This window comes from Chelonia mydas, chromosome 3 (genome assembly GCF_015237465.2).
Source record: "Chelonia mydas isolate rCheMyd1 chromosome 3, rCheMyd1.pri.v2, whole genome shotgun sequence".
Taxonomy (NCBI): domain Eukaryota; kingdom Metazoa; phylum Chordata; order Testudines; family Cheloniidae; genus Chelonia; species Chelonia mydas.
The window spans coordinates 180,985,079-181,009,123 of NC_057851.1; positions in this window are offsets into that span (position 1 = coordinate 180,985,079).

Consider the following 24,045-nt stretch of genomic DNA (forward strand, 5'->3'; position numbering starts at 1 on the left):
CAAACTTAGTTTCTAAAACACAAATAACTTTAAAAAATATATCTGTGAAGTATGCGATTGGCAATACAACCTTCCACAAAGCATTATAATGTATACACCAATTTATAGCAAATATGCCATGCAACTTTGACCAAAGCCCCATTATTCCCAAACCCATCCTTAACTACCAGTAATGCCCTTGATGTTAAATCTGCCATCTGAAATATGCTCCCTTAGGTAGTGGATAATGAAGTTACTTATAAATTCATCTTATCTTTAAACTAAATATTGTATTTTACATATATAATAAAAATCAAATATTTACGTGACTTGATTTGACAGCTTGCACCCAAGTTACCTCATCTGAAACAATACGGCATAGTACTTACAAATATAAAATCATCTTAGAATCTCAGAAATATAGGCTTGGAAGGGACCTTGAACGGTCATCTAGTCTAGCCCCCTGCAGAGCCAGAACCGAATATACCTAGTCATATCTGTTTTGGAGGGGGGGATATGAGGATAATTATCATACTTAATTTTAATACGTCTTTTAGATGCAAACCATAGATATTATAGGGATGGTCACTATCAAAACACCTAAACAGTCAGACAGATCTCAAATTAACCAAGGGTGCTATATTCTACCCTCATCTATGCCCACGAGGCCTCAAATAGACCAATTTCTGCTTTCACTTACACTGGTCTGAGCACTTGAGTCCCATAAGATGCTGAGCATTCTGTCATTGATATAGCAAAGCAAAGCACTTAATTATGTGCTTAATTTTAAACATATGAGCAACCCCACTTAGGTCTGGGAAATTTTTTCATGGTGGTTGAACTGAAAAATGGGGGGGCAGGGACTGATTTCAGACCAAAGTGTTTTGTTTGATTTGCAAAAATATTTTTTTCTTTTCATTTCATTTTTAGGGATTTTTAAATGTTTTAATTTTTTTCCAATTAAGTTTAGGTAAATTCCAAAATGAAACATCTTTCCGAAATGAAAAATCAAAACATTTCATTTTGGAAATGCTGAAACAATGTTTCAACTTTTCTGGGGTTTGTTTATTTTTTATTATTATTATTTGGCCAAAACTATTCACCAAATTCAACCTGAATTAACAAATAGTTTTGGTTGACCCAAATCTGAATTTGTCAGCAGGAAAAAAAACTATTTGCACAAAAAAACCCTAACCCAACTGTAGTCCCACTGACTTCAAATTTTCTCATGACACTTACATGTTCAAAATTAAGCACACGCTTAAGAGTTTTGCTGGACCAAGCACAGCATGCTTAATACCTTTACAGCGTCAAGCTTTAGATCCAGAACAACTTCACTGAAGTCAGTAAGGTGTAAAAGAATCACAACTGTGTATCTGAGAACAGAATTTTATCCTATGAAGTTGCAGAGGCATAACCGAGTGAAGAATTTAGTCCCATGCATATAAACAAGGGCAGGATTTGGGCCAGGAGTTTTTTTTAACAAACATAGATAATGTTTACCACAAATGTGGTTATGAGGCCATATACAGTATATTGTTACACGTGCATATATGTAAGATGTCATAATAAAACATCTTCACTGAATGCTGCCTAGAAATTTCAGAACATGCTCAAGTGATGTGTTGATTTGCATTACTAGAAAGCCTTTTGTTTGTGTCACTTTGAAACAATCTTTTTAAAGCAGGCACCTTTGTAGTAAAAGGTATATATACGCTGCTACAACTACAGCAATCATCGGCTCTTCCTGTCACTATACAAACCAGCCATGAGAGAGTGGCATTATGTAAGGTTTGCTGTAAAGGAAATAATGGTGGGCTCAAAATAGCAAGGAGATGTCACTAAGCATTCAAATAAAATTAGCTGGTGCCAATAACATTTTACTCTGAACAGACAGTGCCAAGGAAGCTGAAAAATTAATTTACTGTTTAGTACCATCTTTACAAATCTGAGTCATTAGCATGCAAGTTTACAATTCTGCTTTGAGCTTTGTAATGTCCTGTCGTTTACCTATAGGGATTTACATCTGAATCCAACTCAATTCATAAGTGATGGTCCCGCAGGAGTGAATGACAGAACCATTATAGCTCGCTGCAGCAGATGATGGTAGTAATATTATTATTCCTCACAGTTTGGTGATAGTTGTTTGAACTTTATCATTATTAATAGAAAAAATAATAAAGGTATTAATATTTGAAAGCTCTCTGTATTGTGTTTAGTATCATATTATTGCTGCATTTTATGGCAAGTACCTTGACATTTCAGTGAATTTCCATTTACAGTATTACTGGTATAATCTACTCACTTTATAATTGCTTCTGGATACTTATAAGGTTTAATTTCTGATATTTCCTCTCAATAAAAGGGCTTGCATATTAAATTTATATACACGTATCCCTGGAAATTTACACTGTTAGGCTAAAGTTCTGAGGCAAAAATATTCTCTGTGGCTGCTGGCCCAAATGAAGCTTCATGGGTCTCTTGGGTTCCATACTCCTGAAGAGTGATTACAGGTCTAAAGAACCATTCTCAAATGTCTGCTTAAGAAATCCATGCGACCTGCATCCCTGGGGGCAAGCTGCTGACTATACCCAGACTGATAGCCACAGGGCAATGAAGTTATGGGAGTGATGTCGGGGGACTACGCTAAGTGAGTTCAGTGCATGCCTCTCCCCACCATCATAACACCTGTGCAGATTTCTAATGCTATCGGGGACTCAAGCCCTTAGTTTTGAACTGCTGCCATTCCCACACTTAACTGCTTTTCCTATCTATCCAGATGCCCTAGTTTAAATTCAAGCTTCTATAGCAGGGATCGGCAGCCTTTGGCACGTGGCCCATCAGGGAAATCCGCTGATGGGCTGGGATGGTTTGTTCACCTGCAGCATCCGCAGGGTCAGCCGAATGCAGCTTCCACTGGCTGCAAGTTGCCGTTCCAGGCCAATGGGGGCTGCAGGAAGTGGCAGCCAGCACATCCCTCGGCCCATGCCACTTCCCGCAGCCCCATTGGCATGGAACGGCAAACCACGATCAGTGTGAGCTGTGATCAGCCGACCCTGTGGACACTGCAGGTAAACAAACCATCCCGGCCTGCCAGCAGTTTTCCCTGATGGGCCACGTGCCAAAGGTTGCCGATCCCTGATCTATAGAGTCCAGCGCCCACCCCCGTTTCCTGCCCTTGTCTCAGGTTGGCTACTGTTGAGCAGGTTCAAAACAAGTGCCAGCAATTTATCCTGCTTCCTGGAAACAGTAGTGAGAGCTTCCTCCAGGCCTGGAGTCAGGCAGCTTTTCTCTTCCCCTGATGGTGCCCAGCTCTTCCTTGTGGTATCCCTGCTGCTTCCTCCCTGCCCTCCCTTGCCAGCCTCCAGAAGTACAACTGGAGCTCTGAGCACTTCACCAGCTGGTTGTTGATCAGTCAGGGAAAAAGGGGCTGAAGACTGAAGACACTGTGCTGCTCTCTTAAAAGTGCCTATGTCTGGAGACAGTTTTGGATACTGTGAAACTCAAGAGAGGAATAAAACAAAATCAAGGCAGGTGTTTTGGGATGTGAGGCCAAAGGTAACAAGAGGCAATAAGCCAATTTTTTAGAGGAGGCTGGGCAAGACTGGTAAAGGAACTGGGACCAGAAGTTGATAGGCATGGGAGTTCTGCACTTGGCAGGGGAACTTAGAGAGTTTTTACAAGGACTGGGAACTAGAGCAGGAGCAGATGAAGGAGGGCGTGGGAGGCAGAGGGCTCTGGGGATTGTGTGGGGGATAGCTGAGTCTCAGGGCAGAAGAACCTGGCAGATCTTAGACTTCCTCACTGAACAGATGTTGCATCACTTCCTGAGAGCATTCTGGCAAAGACCTCCCCTATGCCACAAACACTTCTTCAGGGCACTACAGCACTCTTAGTTTCACAAAACGAATGTAGCATTTTGCCTTATATTAATATGTGGCAGTTTTGTAGGATAAAAAGTTTTCCTGAACAAAAACCCAGTCTTTTAAAAATGACAAATGCACCCAAGAAAAAACTGAATGCCAAGAAAAAAAACGAACCATGAGTCTGCCACTTTCTTAGTCTGGCGAACGATGCATCGAACAGGTGACAAGCTCAGCAGCAGCAGAGGCATCACTATTCTATGTCTGAGGCTCCGCTGAAGCAAGCCATTTTCTCTTGGCTCTCCGGTTCCACAGCAGCTTTGTTGCAATGTATCAATGCAAGAACCTAGTACATGATAGCTGCCATTAGAGTTCTTTGTATTGCACCATATGGTATTGCGTGAGATGCGCTTTTGGACACTGCCTGAGACATTTCATGGAATCACATTCACAGCAACTCTCATGAGGGCTACTCACCAGCTTTCCTGGATCAAATGAGGTGCTATGCAGAATGGCAGAGCTGAAACGGAAGGTGTTTAAACAGCACCCAGTTAGCTCGATGATTCATGGCATATTATTGTGGTGGCTCTTACGAGCATCATTCGCCCACACCTTCCTGAGGAGATTGTCCTAAACAGAACAGGAAAATGTTGTAATAGGAAAAGAGAGGTTATTCACAAACTACCTAGATCCGTTCAGCCACTTCAGATGGAAAAAAAAACCCAACAAAACAGAAAAAAATATTGCTTATTCATTGAACTGTTCAAGACACAATAGTAGACAGCCCCACTGCTCTACGGATCTTAGGGCATGTCTACACTACAAACTTAAGTAGGTCTATGTTAGGTTGAATTCCAGCTGATGTCCACACTACACTCCTTCTGCTGGTGGAGCGCGTCCTCACTAGGAGCACTCCCACCAGGGCTCTCAGCTCCTTGCAGCTCCCCACCGGCAGCCCAGCTGCCCCCCAGATTTCTTGCCTCCCTGAGCGGGGAGTGGGGAGCTGAGATGGGGGCAGCCAGGCTTTAGTTGGAGCCCACCACTTGGCCCAGGGCTTTCTTGTCAATTTCAGAGCCCCACATGGAGCCATGAAATTGACAAGAATGACAGCCAACAGCTGATGTAAGGAATGCAGTATCTACACAGAAGACACTTCGGCACCCTAGCTACATCGACAAAAGCCCTATGCCTCTTGGGTTATATCAGTGTAGTGGGGCACTTACATCAGCAGAATCAAGACTGTAGTGTGTACACTGACATAATTAGGTCGACATAAGCTGCCTTACATCAACCTAACTTGATACTGTAGACCAAGCCTTACTGTCTAAACACACAGACACTGCAAAATACATTGGCAGATGAAGAAGGCTCAGTTGTAGAAAGCTCAGATGAAGAAAGCTCAAAATCCTCTGCATTAAAAACCATTAACTATTCCTAATTTTTCATTCTTTTCCACCCTCCCACTTAGCTACCAGCACATGGAAAATGCTTCATTCTAAAGTCATAGAGTTTCCTCTTTTCAACTGATACTTACCAACAGCCTGATTCTGATCTCACACCAGTTTTATCATTGACTTCAATAACTGATGTATACTGATCAGGCCACAAATGTGCAGCTTTTTGTGTTACCTCCTAATGTGGGAAGTGTTAACTCTTCAAGTACTCTGTCGACACACTATGAAGTAGGCAGCACGTGGTGCTAAAGCACACTGCAGTCACTCTGCTAATGCATGTGATCAAGAATGTAGCGTCACAATAGCTTCAATTTATCCCAGGTTTGAACCTGTCAACTTTGAGAGTGAGGAGGCAGTAACATTAAAGGAAACCTCTAGGATAGGTGACTCTCTGAAAACTGTATTAGCCCCCATTGGCCTAGGCTATGTCCACATTGCAGGTGGGAGGATGCTTCCCAACACAGGCAGATCGACACACACTAGCTCTGCTTGAACTAGCATGCTAAAAATAGCAGTGTGGCTGCAGTGGCCCAGGTGGCCATATGGGCTAGCTTCCCAAGTACGTACCCAGGGTGGGGCGTGATTGTATTTGGGTGGCTAACTCAAGCCACGACCTGTGCCACCGTGGCCACATTGCCATTTTTAGTGCTTTTGCTTGAGTAGAGCTAGCATGTCTGTCTAGCTGCATTGGGAAATGCCCATTCAATTGCAGTGCAGACATACCCGTAGTCATGTTTGTTCCCTATGAAACTGTACATCCAATTAAGGAGACTAATTTGATTCATCTTCAAGATTTTTGGTGAATTTCAGTCCTCATGGACATGAAAAAAACCAGTGGCATTGAGTAGAACAAGACATAGTGAAGACGCATACAAGGTTTCATCACTTTGTCAGTGCATCTTTGCTATCCTAATTTCCTGAGCAGCGACTGCCAAACAAGACCAGTTGCACACAGGTGACATGGCATGGAGAAATACTGGATTGAAGCAACTAAATTAATACACCCCCAGAGGTGTCAGGCTATTGGATAACCCCTGAGCCTTTCTTACAATCAATTCAATAGAATATTAACAAAATTACTCAATTAATTTGCATGGTATTATGTTATAATAATATTGATCCTCCACAGCATTAACTTCAACATGGTGATTAAAATTGTAACATTCTTCATTTATGGAAAAATTGTAGATAATCCTGCTCAGGTACTTTTACTTTCATTAGGGCTCAGTCCTGCAAGGTGCTGAGGACACTTATGACATGTTGAGCAGTGAAGCCAGGGGGAGCAAAGGTGTTGAGCACTTCCCAGGAATGCAGGAGAACCTCTAATAAAAAAGTAATGTAGCCATTTTTAATGACCTGTGAGAGTTGATGTACAGACATCCTGCAAGTTGCTGCTGACTAATACCAATGTGCAGGGTATATTCTTCCACCAACATCTGGAGGAGCTACACATCCAGGTGCTCCACACATGCTATTGAAGGTATAAATTGTCCAATTGGTGGGTGAACAGTCCTTTACAAATAGGGCCAAATTCTGTTCTGTTACTTCAATTTAAACAAGGACTTGGAGTTACCCATGCTTTATACTGGTTTGGCTGAGAAGACAATTTGGGTCTTAATAATGTACATGGTTTATTTTGCAAACAGCCACAAATGTTTTTAGTTGCATCAAAAGTGTATAGTATCTGTAACAGATTCCCAAACTATAATAACCATTTACCTCATAATCTTTCATTACTGGTACATCTACAAACTAGTGTTCACATGTTCTTTTGTGCTTTACTGCTGCAGGCCTAAACACTTCATTCTTTACTTCAATGGGAGCTTTCTCTGAATAAAGCCTGGAGGATTCGGGTGGCAGAAAACATCTCCAAGTCTATGGCTATGTAATCTGGCAGCCTTTTCTCATAATAGGTTTTGTCTAATGATTATTTCATACTAGGAGTGTTTAAAAGTGTATTGCACAAAATGTTAAAATTTGTAATTACTAGTTTTCAATATGTTGTATGTGTAAAAGAATATTTCTATTCTACAGGAGTTGGTGTCATTCTAAATTATAGAGGGATGCATAAAAATTATATGAATACTTAATATCAAAACATTTACCTAAAAAAAGAAAGATTGGTTTAGTCTGAGCTTCCACTTACAAATTTTAAAATGACTCTTTCCTTTACAATTCGGTTATAAAATAAAAGAATTAGGAGCCATGTCTGTAAGTGACCTTAGTGCTTAGGAAATATTAATGGAGTTTGGCCATTTTTTAGCATTTCGGAGCATTGCACTTTATGTAAGTGCAGTTGCTTTCTTTATTCTCAGTTCTAGTAAGTACAGCTCTGAAAATTATTGGTCAGTGCACACAAAGGTGTAAATCTGTTGCACTGGTGTAACTATGTAATAACTCTCTTGGTTTGTATTTACTCAGAAACTGGCCCACGGCATAGAAATGTGACTTAATTAAATACAATAACTGTTCATTCACTGTACACTGAGTACATCAATATTGTGAATATACTGTTTTGGGTTGTTTCATCTTTGCTGAAGATGATAAAACAATAAGAGGCATTCCAAAAATGTACAGTCTGTCCAGGAGCAGCAGAGGGCAGTCACACTCTGTGCTACACAGCACAGGCTGAACTGCAGCACATTTGCATTGTCTGCAGTACTGTCAAGAGCTGTCAAGCCTTGTGCAAGCAGAACTCTCGCCTATTCTTCAAGAAAATTCCACAGAAATTTTATTCTAACTCCCTGTGAATTCTTAGTGCATTTAAAAAGAGAGACTGAAAAACCACAGTAACAAACTCTCTCAGAGCTACAAAATCCTCACATACACCCTGAGGTGCTCAGGGCCAACTCCTGCTTTGACCTTAATCATGTGGTGTAAGGCATAGACTCCAGTGGAGCTACTCCAGTGGGTAAGTGAGCAGGATGTGGGCCTTAGGGATTTGAGATTCTTTGCAGCAGCAATGGTGAGGGACCAAGTAATACCTCCTAAACTGCATAAGCCTCAAGCAAGTTTTATTTAAGCTTATCAAGTCATAATGAAAGTATCATCTTCTCTATATCCCAGATACATTGCTATTGCAATTGTTAATAGGAGGATGTATGTGTAAATAATAGTGTCCATGTGTTTCTGAGTGTTGTGTCCTGATTTTGGTTACCCTCTGAACAAATGGGTTCTCTCAGTAAGTGACCTAGATAAAATAATTTCTTATTCCTCAACCTAATTCTGTAAGGCATTAATATGGGGGAGAGATATTATGTGTGTATTAGAGATGGCTCTGAAAGAATCCAAGAATCTAAAAATACAGTAAGTTTTACAGGAGAGGTTTCGTACGGTGGCTGTCTCCTCCTTGACATCACCATTCAGCTGGCTATTGGAATGGGACTAATTTAATTAAGAGAACAGCTCATATAAAACATTTTTGTCAGATTATCCAAGTCCTATTCACCTTGCTTGAGAACTCAAGCAAGTCTTCTCTCAAGTAGTCCCGCCATGCCGCCCCCCAAGTCCCCCAATCGATTCCTTCATGCCAGCTCAGTTGAGTATAGCAATAATAGTAGCAATTGGCACAAAGAAAATGATTGAATTTAATGTAAAACCTATCATATTATTTTTCTAACTCTGACTCCAGTGGTCAAGACAATTGCTGGTTAGAATTTGCTGAATGCAGGCTTCACCTTCCACTCTTCAAAAGCTCAATATGAGCTTTACCTGAGTGGGGACTGCAGTGTTTGTCCTGGGACCCCCAAAAGCTTTACATACTCTTCTCCCCTTTCTGTCCTCAGCTTTCCAAAGTATCTGAAGAAAAAGCAGCACTTCTGTACAATGAATGTCAATAGTTTTCTATTATTTACTATTATTGTTTCTATTCTCAACATGAAACCACTCCATAGAGTAGTTTAAACACAGGAAAGTCAGATAATTTAGAGGGATGGCTTGGTTCCTGTTTCCCTGGGCCTGAGATTTTATTTCCTAATAGTGAATGTCTGTATCTGATTTCAGAATGTGCAGCACATATACAATTCAAAATGTAAAACTAGTTCATTTTTAAAGAAAGAACAAAAGCAAAGAAAAATTATTCTTAGCACTAAACAGTACAGTCCTTAAGACCCAGAAAAGAATCATTATATTAAATTAACACCCGGGGGGTTGTGTGTATGCAGAGGGCTGAGAGGGTGATACAAGTTTTCCAATCTACCTTTCTCAAAGTAAACACATAAACAAACAAAAAACGCCTCAACCTGACCAAGGAAGAAGAGTGTCAGAAGGATGTAATGCAATCCCTGCAGCAAAACTCTACTTCAGATCTAGGTTTCCTTCCGCATGGCATGTTGATTGCTTGCAGCAAAACGGGGTTCTTTTCAACAGCATGTTCCTTTATCATCACAGAACCAGCAGTTTCAGATTTCATACTTGTGATCTAAATAGCTTGCAGGAATTCATATTCAGAATACAGCTTTAGTGTATGAAGCTGGAAAATGTCTGACAATATATTTGTATATTACCCAGAAGTCTCTGGAAGAGGATTGGTGTATTTTGTTTATTCCAACATTGCTTTTTTAGGCTTCAGAACACAGAACAAGAAAAAAGTGACCTTTGCGCTGTTTCAGAAGTGGCAAGAGTATGCAGCTATTACATGACATGGTGTTAAAAGACAACATTCCCTGAAGGAAAGATTTGGTTTGCAGTCCTTCAGAAGCACCCATTAAACCCTTTAGTTATGAAATCATCTGTTTGGCACACCTAAGTATTTGTATACACTCACACATAATTAGCATTGTTTGTGTGCTCTAATTAAGAATCTTAATTATAACCTTATCTCAACTCTGAATATTCTTGCTTCACAGAACTTAAAAAGCAGTCTGTTAATGTGTCAGTGTTACCTAGGTGTAACTTTTTGTACAATAATGCAAGAGAGACAGAGAGTGATCCTTGGAGGTACTCCGTGTACTCTCAGCGCATTCAAAGCCCACAACATGTTTCTATTTCAAACCTTTTTAAGAACCCATTTTGCCATCTTTTCAGTGTGGGATTTTTGAAAGAAAACGTATCACACAGCATTCACGGGTCTGTACTTATTTTTAGTGGTTCGGAAACAATACAAAGTCAACTTACTGTATGTCCATATCCCTTATATAAGTCAGAAAATGTTGGTGATGGTACAGAAAGTGCATCTTAATGAACTAAAACAAATATGGGCCTGATTTTCCTCTTTTTGCTTTCAGTGCAGTTCTAGAGCTAATTAAGTACACATCCCTGGGAGAAAATTCTGCCCTCAGCTTCACCAATTTCAGTCAAAGTAGTTGCATGGGTGTATCTGAAGGCAAAATCAGGTCCTCTCACCCAACTAAAATCATGATGTAAATTTATACCTGGGCCCTGATCCTGCGATCAGACCTATGGAAGCAAACCCTTGCACCTCCTAGAGTCCAATGAATGCAGTCAGGTTCCCCACAGCACAGAGATGTGCTGATATAGATGTCAGAGTTGCCACTGATACACTGGTCTTTTCAAGGTGGAGCATGAGGCATGTGACTCAAATTTCCTGGTCTTTGTTATATTCTTGGCATTATTTGCTCATTGCTATTTTTGTATTTTATTTCACATTTTAATTAATCAGACATTAATTTAATCTCCTCTTTGCAAGGCTGGTTATAAAATGCATATTACTTACCTGAGACCCCCAGATCTTTTCAGTCCCATGAGTAAATCCATAATTAGTCAGTTTTGTAAAATGCATATCATTTACTTGACAGGCCAGAGTGGCTTTTCAGGAACTGTCCTCCTGTCTTGGTTAAGTGCATAATTAGGCAGTTTTTGAAAACCCATATTATGTTCCCCATATTGGAGCCATTCCAGTCCATTGGTTAAATATTCATTCTTTTTTTAAAAAAGATGTATTATTTACTCAGTTGACCAGGACAGCATCTAATTATGTATTTAAGACATGTGCTTTGCATAGTAAAAACAATACTTTGACAACTTATGAGAAAATTTCTGTACATAGGTAGTCAGTTTTTAAACCACAGTATCCTGGCCATTTACATGTTTCCTCCTGAAAGACTAACTCCGTTGAGATGCGAGGCCATTTCACACTGGAAGGAAAGGAAGCCATTTTTTGTCTTTCACAGGCGCAAAAGTAATTTAAAACACTTAGATAAAAATTCCCCTTTGCACTGAGTCATTCAAGCACTTTGGGCCAGATCCTCCAGGGTGAGTAAGTGCAGCTCCATGGAGTTGGAGCTATGTTAATTTACATCAGCTGAGGGTCTGGTGCATTATGTACTGGTTATTCTGTGCTATTATTTTATAGCAACTCTGCCTAAATGTGCGGGCAGGGTGACTCCCTGGAAAGTGGCTCTGAGCATTGTCACACTTTTATCACAGAGTGCTCATTGAGAGACATTCACACCATGCAAAGAGCCTGCAGAAGGCCAATGTCATATATTGAGGGCTTACATGAGCTATAAGTGGTGCATAGGTCTTGGCCAGGCCATAAGCACAGGGGTGAATTTCACCCACACTGACTAGCAACAGGCAAAAAGCAGAAGGCACTAAGCAGCAGTATGAGTACACTTGAAGCAACTAATGCTAAGGAGAAGAGCTAATAAAATAATTGATTTTTTCAGTTTGGAGGCCAAATCAAAAAATGTGGGGTAAAAAACTCATTTCAGGTTGACCTGGAATGCCTGTTTTTTAATTTCTCCGTGAAATGAGAAACTGGAGAAAAATGTAGATCAAACAAAACATTTTGTTCAACCCAAAACAAAGATTTTTTTGGTTTTTCATTTTGTTTAGTTTTTATGTGCATTTTACCTTTTAAAAAATAAATTTAGCTAAATTTCAAAATGAATTGTTGTTTCAGAATTAAAAGTAGAAACATATTTAGAAAATGTCAGAATGGCTTGATCTTTTCAGAAAAAAAAACCAACATTATTTTTTAAGCCAAAACTTCTCAAAATTCAACTCAAATTTGCTAAGAGTTTTAGTTGGCCTGAAACTGCATTTATCAGCTAATAAATTATTCATATGAAAAATGTCACCCAGTTCTATTAAGGAGCACCTCTGAGGAATAATCACACTCATAATAATAATATCACACTCTTAAACAAAGCTTTTCTACTGTAGATCTCAAAGCACTTTACAAAGGAGGTCATTTTAGATATGAAGAAACTGAGGCACAAAGAGGTTAAGTGACTTGGCCAAGGCCATACAGTGAGTCAGGTTCAGGAATAGAACCTGTTTTCCAGCTCATAGTCCAGTGCTCTGTCAAGGGTCAGCAACCTTCGGCACATGGCCCATCAGGGTAAACTGCTAGCGTGCTGCAAGATATTTTGTTGACGTTGACCGTCTACAGCAGGGATCGGCAACCTTTGGCACGCGGCCCACCAGGGTAAGCCCCCTGGCAGGCCAGACCAGTTTGTTTACCTGCCGCGCCTGCAGGTTCAGCTGATCAGCCCAATGGGGGCTGAGGGAAGTGGTGCGGGCCAAGGGATGTGCTGGCCGCCACTTCCCACAGCCCCCATTGGCCTGGACCGGCGAACCGTGGCCAGTGGGAGCTGCGATCAGCCAAACCTGCAGATGAGGCAGGTAAACAAACTGGCCTGGCCTGCCAGGGGGCTTACCCTGGTGGGCCGTTTGCTGAATGGTCTACAGGCACATCCCCATGCAGCTCCCAGTGGCCATGGTTCACTGTTCCCAGCCAATGGGAGCTGCAGGAAGTGGCAGCCATCATGTCCCTGTGGCCCGTGCCGCTTCCCACAGCTCCCATTGGCCGGGAACAGCGAACCGCGGCCACTGGGAGCAGTGGAGGGCTGTGCCTGCAGACTAGGGTGATCAGGCCGGAAGTGTGAAAAATCGGGACGGGGGTGGAGGGTAATAGGCGCCTATATAAGACACAGCCCCAAATATCGGGACTGTCCCTATAAAATCGGGACATCTGGTCACCCTACTGCAGATGGTCAATGTAAACAAACTGTCTCGCAGCCCGCCAGCGGATTACCCTGATGTAGGGTGACCAGATGTCCCGATTTTATAGGGACAGTCCCAATTTTGGGGTCTTTTTCTTATATAGGCTCCTATTACCCCCCACCCCATCCTGATTTTTCACATTTGCTGTCTGGTCACCCTACCCTGATGGGCTGCATGCCGAAGGCTGCCGACCCCTGAACGAGGCCACTCCACATTAGAAGCTTCCTAGTAGCATCTCATGTGAATGTGCTCATTCTGATGTTCATATTTCTTGCTGAGATACACTATGAGCACTCACAGACAGTAACCAGTACTTGCACCCAGTTGATACTAGTGAGCAGCCTGGCTCATATTTCCCATTGCTAGGCATCATGTGTGCTCCAAGTCATGCTCTACAGCAAAGGCTAATGTGAAGATGGAAAAAATCAGACATGAAACTACCAGCGAGATGAGGAGTGCAGGAGAAAATACGTGACTATTGATAGTTATTTAAGATTATGCAGTTCCTGACAGATCCTGCCATCCATACCTTAGTCTGAGTAGCCCCATTGAAATGAATGGGACTGTGTGTGTAGTAAGGCACTATTCCACATGAATAAATGTGTTAGCACCCTTTGATTTGGAAAATAAGAATCCTGTTAACTCCAGAGTCACAAAGGCATCCCTTTAAGCTTAAGTATCATTGGAAACCATAGTTTGATCTTCAAAAGTACATCTGACTTTTTTTTCCTGAATAAATTATGGGAGTAACTTTCCTAAGTAGAACAATTCACATTTTGGAATCTGCACTGTCTCATTCTCTGTCACATTCTCAGGAAATTCATGGTTTTCCAAGAAGAAACACTGAAGTTAAAAAAAGACAGATGCCTGAAACAAAGACTTTGATTAATCCTCCAATCACATTGATAGTGATAGCCACTTAGATGTACAATAAATCTACTATGGTTTCCCCCCACCCCAATTTAAAAATAAGAACGCTTTCTTGCAGTAGGTTGGATGTTTCCAGAAATAATATATGAGTGGCAGCTATTTTACCCAGCAGGTTCCTTTATCACTCCAGAACAGGAAAGTTGACAGGCTTTGTATTTGAAATGTAATTAGTTTGTGGGAGTACAGTCATAATGAAAGTAAAATTTACATTATTACAGGCATGTGATTATTTGTTCATTCAAATAGGAGTAAAAAGTGAATTCCAAGATTGTATTCAGTAGGCTTATTCAGTCAGTATCCTCAAACTTCTTGTATTTTTGTTCAGGAAAAAGGAGGATACCGGAGATTTAAATCAGATCTGTGTGTGAAAGCTTTTAAGACATCAAAAGAAGATCAAAATTATATTGGGCCTGATTTCAGATACACTGGGGTAACTATTGTATCACTCCAGTTTAACCCAGACTATCAGTGCAGAAGCTCCCTCTTAGAAGCAAATGTAGAGATTTTCAACAACCCAAAAAATACAGAAATTAGCTACCCCATGTAATTGAAAACTTTAACTCTGTGGACTAAGTTCCACCATCAAACAAGCAGAGAGCTCTCATTGACCTCAACATTGCACATGCATATCAAAAGGTGGACTTTGGCTCTACAGAAATGCCACCAATTTTAGAAAAGCTTGATAACATTTAAACCCTTAAACATTTGTATGTATAATATTTTGTGGCTTAATTAGGTCATGACCACTATACTGATATGCATACAGGATTCCTGTTCATTTCAATACGTGTTCTGCTCATTTGTTTCTGGAGAACATGGATCACTTTCTAAAGGATGGTAATATGTACATGTCACAGCTGAAGGAACACTTGCCCGATCAGAATTCCCTCATCACTTACACATTGGGCATACTGTACCAAAGTTCAGATTTACGCACACACACAGTGTTAACAGCAGTAGTCACCAGCCTCACAAGTACATGAGATGTTTCATTTATTTTACATTTTTTAACTTATCTGCTCCCTTGGAAGTCCCAATTCTCAACAAATAAATTTATCTTGTCATCCAGTTTTCCACCTATTTATGTCATCTCACTGTAGGGCAGAAATCCTATAAAGTGCCCCCTGGTTCAACCAAATCCTGAATGCAGGTAGAATAATACACTGAACAAAAGCAATTTTATGAGCAGCTCCAATCTGCACAGAAGTCCAGTGTATGTTTTGTAAACACTCCCCTGGAGCACAACAATGCCTGTGTATTAATCCAATGAGAGAGTACAGCTGGACTCCTGCAGAGGGCAAACTTAGGTAGATTATTCATAATAGCCTGGGTCAGCACCTTGCAATCTGCCCCATGTAAGGGGTGGTGTGTAGTTGCATTGTCCCAGGAGCAGTGTGGGGACTAAATGGTGATCCTGCTTTCCCCATATGGTCCTTTTTCTGGCACAGATTTCTTCTTCTGTACTGGCTCAGCTGTGCTCGGAGTGATGAAGCCCAGGTTGCACCACTCCCTGTCAACTCTCCCCTGTCACAGAGGAAATGCAGGTGTCTCCATTCCACACAACTACCTGCAGAATGGACAGCCCATGCAGGGCAGTAGGAACGCTCATTATGCCTCCTTACTCCCTTGTGTGGAAGCATATCCAGGGTCTTAATTGTACTCAAAGAGAAGTGGATCAAGAGTTTATGGTCAAGACCCCTTCTACCCTGAGGCAAGATGGTCCTAAATCCCACAGCAGATAACTATGTTTTCTGTAGCGCTTTGGAGCCACACACTGAAAATCAGCAACAGATTCAGAAAAATTTTAAAACAGCAACATTTAGCAAATGTAGATGAACACAAATAATCCATTCTGCACAGTACTCCTTCCATTATGTATTTTTATGTTCAGTTTTGTGCTGACCCCAGATCTTCAGTGTGCTGTAAATTTGTGCACTGAAGAAACACAGCTCCATTGTAGAAGTCGCCATGGGGAAGCAGAAGGTTTTTCCAGCTGAGTAGGGGCAGTTGAGACAGTTTGGGGTTTGGTACCCAGAAGAGAGTCAAGAAGATAGGGAAGGGATACATTTCCTTTTTCCCTTCCCCTTGTGGGAAGAGGTAGGGGTGAATTCAAATTTTAGAGAGAAATATAAACTACTCATTTCCCATTTTAGCAACCCTCGACAACAGCCAGATATCCCAATGCACCCTACCCCAGTCTCCTCTGTGTCATCCAGTTATCATGAATAAATATGTTAGCTGGGTGTTTCTGGAAAAAATCATCAACACTGACATAGTTATGGGTGCCTTTTAAAATGTCATCATCAAGCTTCATATATAACACCTATAAAGATGAATGGAGCAGTTTACACCTTTCAGAGCTATTATTTCAGGCTGCCTGCAGACTCCTGCAGTATGAGTTTATACTTGGTTCATATTTGAAAGGTTTTCTTTTCAACCTTAAAGGCTAGAATTTTTTTTCAATGAAATCTTAGATTTTGTGGCACAGTTTCTGTGCAGGAATGTACAGAGCCCTGGTTATCCTATCCCAAAGGACAAAATGCCCAGACAACTGATTAGACAACCCAAAAGCCACACTGGAACTACTAACAATCCCAGTGCTCATTCAGTAAAAGGGATGCATATGTTTCAGAAAAGTACAGTATTTTTGCACCATATTGGAGGCTTATGTTGCAAATCATGATCATTCACAGTAAGCATGACAGGACCATTCTTTGTTTCTGAGAGACAGCATCATTTCTCAGTCTAAATGTCCCTCTGACCATCCTCAAGCAGTGTTTCAGAATCTAGATGCAAGCTCATCACAGTTAATGTTTAACATGCAATTTACAATTAGTGATAATTGGTGACCAAAAGATTTGACATTAACACTTGAAATTATCAAGTGTAGTGGTCAATAAATTGGAGTTTGACTATCTGTTTTTACGGTATCCAATTAACTTAAAACTATTTCCTAATGGCTGGACCTGTGTACTGCTATATTTACTCTAAACTAAAAGTAGGTCTCAATCTGCCTTATTTTGTTTTTATTTCATTTTTTGCTTTTCCTTAAATCAGCAAATCCACTACATAGCCTCTTGCTGATTTTAAGAGGCATATGCTTCTTAATCCAGTGGTGTATGAATTATGGCAGTAAATGGCTTTGAAAGTGCCTCGAAAGCAAAAATATGGAAATTTTCCCCCCAAGAGAATAGGATGAGCAGTCATTATTTTTGCGAATGCAGAGAACACTGCCCAAGTGTGCCAAGACAGTGTGTGTATAATTGTTTGTCTCTTTCTCTCTTTGAAGTATTTTTTTTTTAAACTGTAAACCCTCAGACACAGTCAAGGACAGCATCCACAGCTTGGTCAAGAACACTAACATATCTACATATTCACAAAGTCATAAATCTTCTATACTTTGGCTATGCATATATGACACATGACCCTTATTTCTCCCTTGTGGTTGCACTCCGAGAGACAATAGAGGTCCAGTAAAGCACACAGCCTCCCTCTTAGGTAATATTTCATATGGATCTCTTTGCAACTACCAACACACCAAGGTAACTGAGCTGCAGTCTGGGAGGGGACTCTAACCACCATTGTCTTAAATTGTCTAATTTGGATAAAATGAGCAAGAAAATTCCCTCAGCTATTTGTTAGTGTAATAATGTCATCTATATGTTTCTTGCATTGTGGTGTTCTGTTTTGTTAGGGGGAACAAACTATACTCTGAATTCTTTGGATATTTGGTTCGATTTGTCTGTCAGACATTAATTAGTTTCATAGCAATCTCTCACTGCTGTCTTATGGAAAGACTGCAAGAGTGAAAAATAAGCCAGGATGACAAAGGCAGAGCTTGACTTGCTTCTGACCAAAGAAATCTGTCATTAAGAAAAGGTTCAGAACTCAGATCCAAAGCTTCTTTGACTACCTTGTGGGAGAACAGATGACTGTATTAAAAACATTAATACATTCTAAGAATAACATTTCAAAGAAAGGTATACATTTGCCGAACGAAACAATATACATAAGCAACCACAGAAAGGGATATTTTCATAGCAGTGTGCTGAACTAAACCATGCAATTCTCATTAATGTCACTGGGTGTTACACAGCCAAAACACTGAATGAGGCTTTCCAAATTAACCTCAAAATAACATTATGGAGGCCTCAGTAGTGACTCTGGAGTTAAAGTTATGTTGAAATTTGCACTTAGACCAGTACGAAAATCCCTGTATTTCATACTTAAATTACTACATTTTGTCTCCAAATTTTACATACAAGAGGGCTGATTCTTGGCTGCATTATAGCACTTATATAGTGGTATAATTCCACTGAAGTAATGGAGTTATACTGACCATTACAGCATTTTTATCTTTGTTTTGTTTTGTTTGGCGATGGGATGGACAATCAGATCCCAATTCTACAGCTAAGACAGACATTTTCAGAGGTTTTTAGTTTGGTTGGTTGGTTTTGGATTTTTGTTTCTTTATTTCAATATATTAACTTTGTCTGAAAGATTTTCAAATACCCACTTTTTTTAAAATTTGCCTCTGGGAATCTCACCTTTTTTGGTTCCCAGTAACTAAAGAATCAGTCACCACAAATTCCAAACCACGCACACAAATTTTGATGACATCTTACAGGAAGGCCCTTTTCCTATTTTTAAAATGTAACTCAATCTAAGTTATCCCTCTAATTCATCATAGATTCTCTTCAGCTCCAGCAGGTGAAGCTGACATACTGTTAATTATTGTAGCTGCTTCCTGATATTTCCCAGACTGTCTCCCCAACTCACCAGTTCTGCTCCTCACCCCTCTCTGCCAACTTGACTGCCTTGGCACACCAGCCAGCAGCACTAAGGAGAGTCCAGTATCCCACACAAAACCTCACTTCTCCAGCCCTTCAGAACTTCCTTCTTCCTTTGACCCATCTCCCACAGCTCCTTGAACCTCTGAAAATGAAGCTGCTTTGATTTAGGCAGCTAACATTAAGCACCATGTTTGAAAATGTTGATTGATATGTTTGTGCTTTTATATGAAAGATGCATATCTTAGTGTTATATGTGGCACTTAACTTCATGGGCTAGAGGGTGGCATTAGAGCATTAATGGTGCAGCTATAACTTGTGTAAACTCATGACTATACATTCCTGGCTTAAAAAGAGGTTGAGATGACCCTTGCCTTCTCAGAGGCATCCCATCCCTAGACCAGATTAAAGGATTAGTAGTTGCTGGACAAGAGCGGACTTTACTTATTCTGTTATAGTAGAAAAGTGGGATGAACTGGCAGCCAACACTTCAAAACATGTCTCCTAAAGGATTTCATGGGGAATTAGTCTACTAGTTCATGCCCCACCCCCAAAAGTAAGATGGGAATTAGGCCAGCCAATTGCATCCTTAAAACATAGGGGGTGGGTAGAAGGCCATTGGTCCTTTTCCCTTCCCTAAAACAACTCAAGATATGGGGAGTCCAACCCTGCTGGCAGTAAGTCAAATGGCCTATGGGAGCAATGGGCATGTGTGTGTATGTGGCCAGAGTAGAATTGTTTGGATGGGGAAGGAACTAAGGGCTTGATCCAACGTCCACTGAAGTTAATGGAAGTTTGCCCAGTGACTTCAGTGGGCTGTTGTTCAGGACCCATGAAAGGGCCAGATAGTTCACACAGGCATCCATGTATTTAAATCATCATCCAAATTCTGAACAGTGTGAGGTTAGCGCATCCCTCATACCTACCTATTGGCAAGGTGGAGGAAGGGTAACACCAAATGGTGTTTTCCGTTACTATCTTTTCCCTGGCTAGGAGCACTTTGTTGGTGTAGCTATACCAGTGAAGTGCTTCTAAGTGTGGAGTATAGCTTATTCCAGCCCCCATGAACAAAACAAGCTAAACTGGGGAGGGGAAACCATAGGTTTACTGATATAACTGCATCTATAAGAGGGACTTCAGACAGAATAGATATGTTGGACCTATGACTGACAAAAGATTTTAGATTTGGCCCCTATCTGTATATGGCATCAGTTCCCGGGATTAGAGGAATCAGTGTTTAAGGGAACTGTCCTTGGCCAGGAGGATTTGGATATGAAATCATGCCTTGGGGAGTGCTGGGGACTGTAGAGGGAAGCCAATAGGGTGTATGGAAGAGACCCCCTCATATCTCAGACAGGAGATTTTAAAACATTCAGGACCCTAAAAATGATGATAAAAGACAACAAACATGTTATCATAAAAGTAACAAACATTACTCATTTGCTTTCATAATACTGCAATGAATTGCATAAACTTTTCTTTAGAAGCTGAACAACAGAATGAATGGCAAAATTATTAAAAACAGAAACTTCACGAAAATATGAAGAATGGGCTTCTCGGTTTTTACTCAGTCCTTATTCAAACTGTATCCCTTGGGATTTCAGAATTCAGCCCAATAATTTTAGAAACACTATGATGAAAGATGATCAAGACATTTTAAGGTCATTTTCAATAATTCAGTTAGATCAGCAACTTCTAACTTCTGATGTGATCTACACATACCCATAGTAGCATACCTTAATACAATAATGAAGGAACAAACAAAGAAACTCCTCCAGAGCACAAAGAGGACTTGCCAGTCCATTGTGTTTTCTTTAAAATGTTTTAGAGGATTTGTCATCCAGAATGATAATCTCAGTCAGCAGTAATTTTGATACCTGGCTTGTGTAATTTTTAATAATAAGTGACCCTTAAGAGGTCTGGAGATTTGGTTGACATATCCAAACATATCCACATCTCATTGGGTTAAAAAATTCATCTCTACAGGCTTTCTAGTAAGAATTCAGAATTTGAAATTCGTAGTTTCAGTCAGGTCAAACAAACTGCAAGAAAAACTTTTTAACTGCAGTATCTCCACTTCCTTCCCCAGCTGAAATTTGGAAGTGCAGATGTGTAATAAATAAATAAATAGAACACCAAATAGCTAAAGCTAGGATTTTCAAAAATTAATGCCCAAATTTAGGCTCCTAAGTCTAAAAGTGCCTACTTTTCAAAAGTGCTGAGCAGCCAGGCCTCATGCTGAAGTCAAATTATATTAGGCCAAAACAAATAAGACCAGTACTAGCAGTAAGCCGGAGAATGCACTTCTGGTCCCTGCCAAGACAGGAATATGTTTTAAAATTATATAGAGTTTTCCAAATCTCCAATATGGTTTGTTTCAGGATTTGTATAAAAGTTCATCTTCTTTTATCCAAATACATTCCTAGTAATAAGTACTTGTGTCAAAATGGCTTAGCTTTCAGAATATTCACCTCTGAGTCTAATGCTTAACAGGACAAGCTACCTGTCTGTATGTCTGTCTAATGCATTACTAAAGAGGGCATCACCATAATACCTAGGTGCCAGTTTGAATTCTCACCCCATGCTCATGTGACAGTGCAGTTGTTGGGGAAAGCAAAATTGTGCTATGCTAAAGCCAAAATGAGAAACCATGACCACCTCTGTCCAACTTTGGCAACTGTTCATGTGTGGAAGTTGATGGCATCTTTTCAGATGAAGTAGTGGATGCATTCCAGTGTCCTGGCCCATGGTCTCTACCTCCATAGAATAGCTCATTATGCCAAAGCCTGTGCATGAAATTTTGCTGACCACATATTGGCAATGGTCACATATAAATGGGGGGAGGGGCACTATCAGGCCTTGGGAGACCTGACGTACAAAAGTCATGATGAATGAATACTATTCTATAGTATTCTGCAGAAATTCTAAGAAAGCAGCACTCTTCACATGCAAAAATAACTACATTCACATAGACTGTAACTAAAAGAGTTATGTAACAGCAGCCACAGCACTGCCGTTTTATCGGCAGCATACAGATTTTAAAACATGATTTGCTCGCAGGTACATAGATATGCATGCTATAAAGAGAATGGATCGGTCTTGTGACTTTGGTAAAACTTTCTGCAGGCAATTACAAAACATGGGTCCAAGTGACATAACGGGAGCTGAGGCCACTCAGAACCTGGTAGGATTGGGCCCTAAGCGTGGGTTGCAAATATGGAGAACCCAAACTGCTAGAAAAATATCTTGGTGCCGAAAGCATGTGAGAGAGAAGTTCAGAAGTCAGGCATCACATTCAGAAAAAAAAAAGAAAGGGTGAATTATGAATTCATCAAACCATTACAGTATATTGTGATGTTTTCTTTTGTATACAGTATCGATGACTGTGTAGTATGCTCATTGAAAAAGCAACCCAGGGTAATTGTCAGGGATCTTCATTCTGAGTGCAGGCTCTACTGGAAATTAATTGCTTCAGTGCAATCTGAACCACATCATAAATGTCATGTAGAAGTTGCAGGGAGTGAGGAGGCAATGACAGCTCTATCCGCACTGTTTCATTTAAAGGTGGGTAAAACACACTGCGACAGAAGTGCTCTTCATCAATAATTTAGTCCACAGTGTAAAGCCAAGCCTTGCCAAAGATGCCAGGGGAGCAGCTACCTCCCTGGTTTTAATGACACCAGCAGGGAGGGGTTGAGGGGCCAGCTCAAATCAACATTCATTGCACATCTGGGCATGTCGGCAGATGAAGATATCAAGGACTGAGCTGACAGGACAAAGGGTTGAAAAAGGAAGCGTAACCTAGAAAACCTTTACTTTGAATTCTTTGTATAAATTCAAGGGGGATGACAGTTCCTAAGGTCATCTTATATAATAAAACTTCAGTGCTCTACGTAGAGAATTTTAACTCTTTCCAACACGTAATCAAAGAAGCTGCAAGTTAAGTTTATATTATTCACTTTATGAAATGCAGTATCCTTGATTCTCTGAATAAAACTATTTTAATGAGCAGAATGTTAACATTTATATGCCTGACTTCATCTCAATAACCCTAATTATAGTACCATAGAAGCCCCACTATAGTGGAGGGTCACTGGAGTTTCTATTATAAACCCTTATCTTGGGGGAGTTTAATATCTTTGCCATTTCAAAGTATATCAGCCTAAAACTTGGAATATAGTTTGGCAATGCACTTTGTTTGGGGTTTATTTTAAATTACAATTCCCATTTTATAGCAATAGATTAGTTTCTGTTTCCTCCACAGTGCCCGCTTCTTGCTAAAAAATGTATCTTGATGGGTTATTGAGAAGATCTACACAAAAGCACAGTTCCATTTTTTAAATGGAATGTGACATGCAGATGACACAAGACAGTACCAAACTATTGTATATTCACCCCCAGGAGGTTTTGAACTGTAGACACAATGCTGCTGAAGCTGTCCTGGTTTGTGATGTCATCAGAGTCCCAGAGCTTTTAGCCAGTAATGTGTTCTGGGTTATGTATGTGAAGTTCATCTTGGGGGTGGTTGAGTCAGTGGCGAGCCTGCTAATTACTATATGGTGATATTTAGTACTGACACTGGAGAAGACAAGCAGGTGACAAAAAAATCAGTGCAACAACCTCCTCAACAACCCTCCAGGCTCCAGCATTCTCTTTTTGTCCACATAGCAGCAGTGCCAAGAAACAACTTTTTTCATCACAATCTAGCCAGAAGAAGTCTCTTCCTCTCTTATCCTGCCCTTCCCAAAGTGATTCCTGCCTTTGTCAACTCAAGGTTACATTCCTGTAAGTCACTCTCCCTGGAGTGATATTGGAGAACTAGTTGGAAGATAGGCAGCTAAGCCAGTTGTATGTTTTTAAGCAAGGTACATTGATGAGAATATCTCCCACTTGTGCTCCTTACTTTCTGCGAGCAGCCAATTCCCTTCTGGGTGAAACTCAAGATGCCTGTCATGACCTACAAAGCCCTCACTGGCCTGGCCCCCTCCACAACTACACTCAGTAAGAAAGCTTCACAAAGTACCACTTCAGTGAGGGCTACTGTGCCCCACAGAGGAG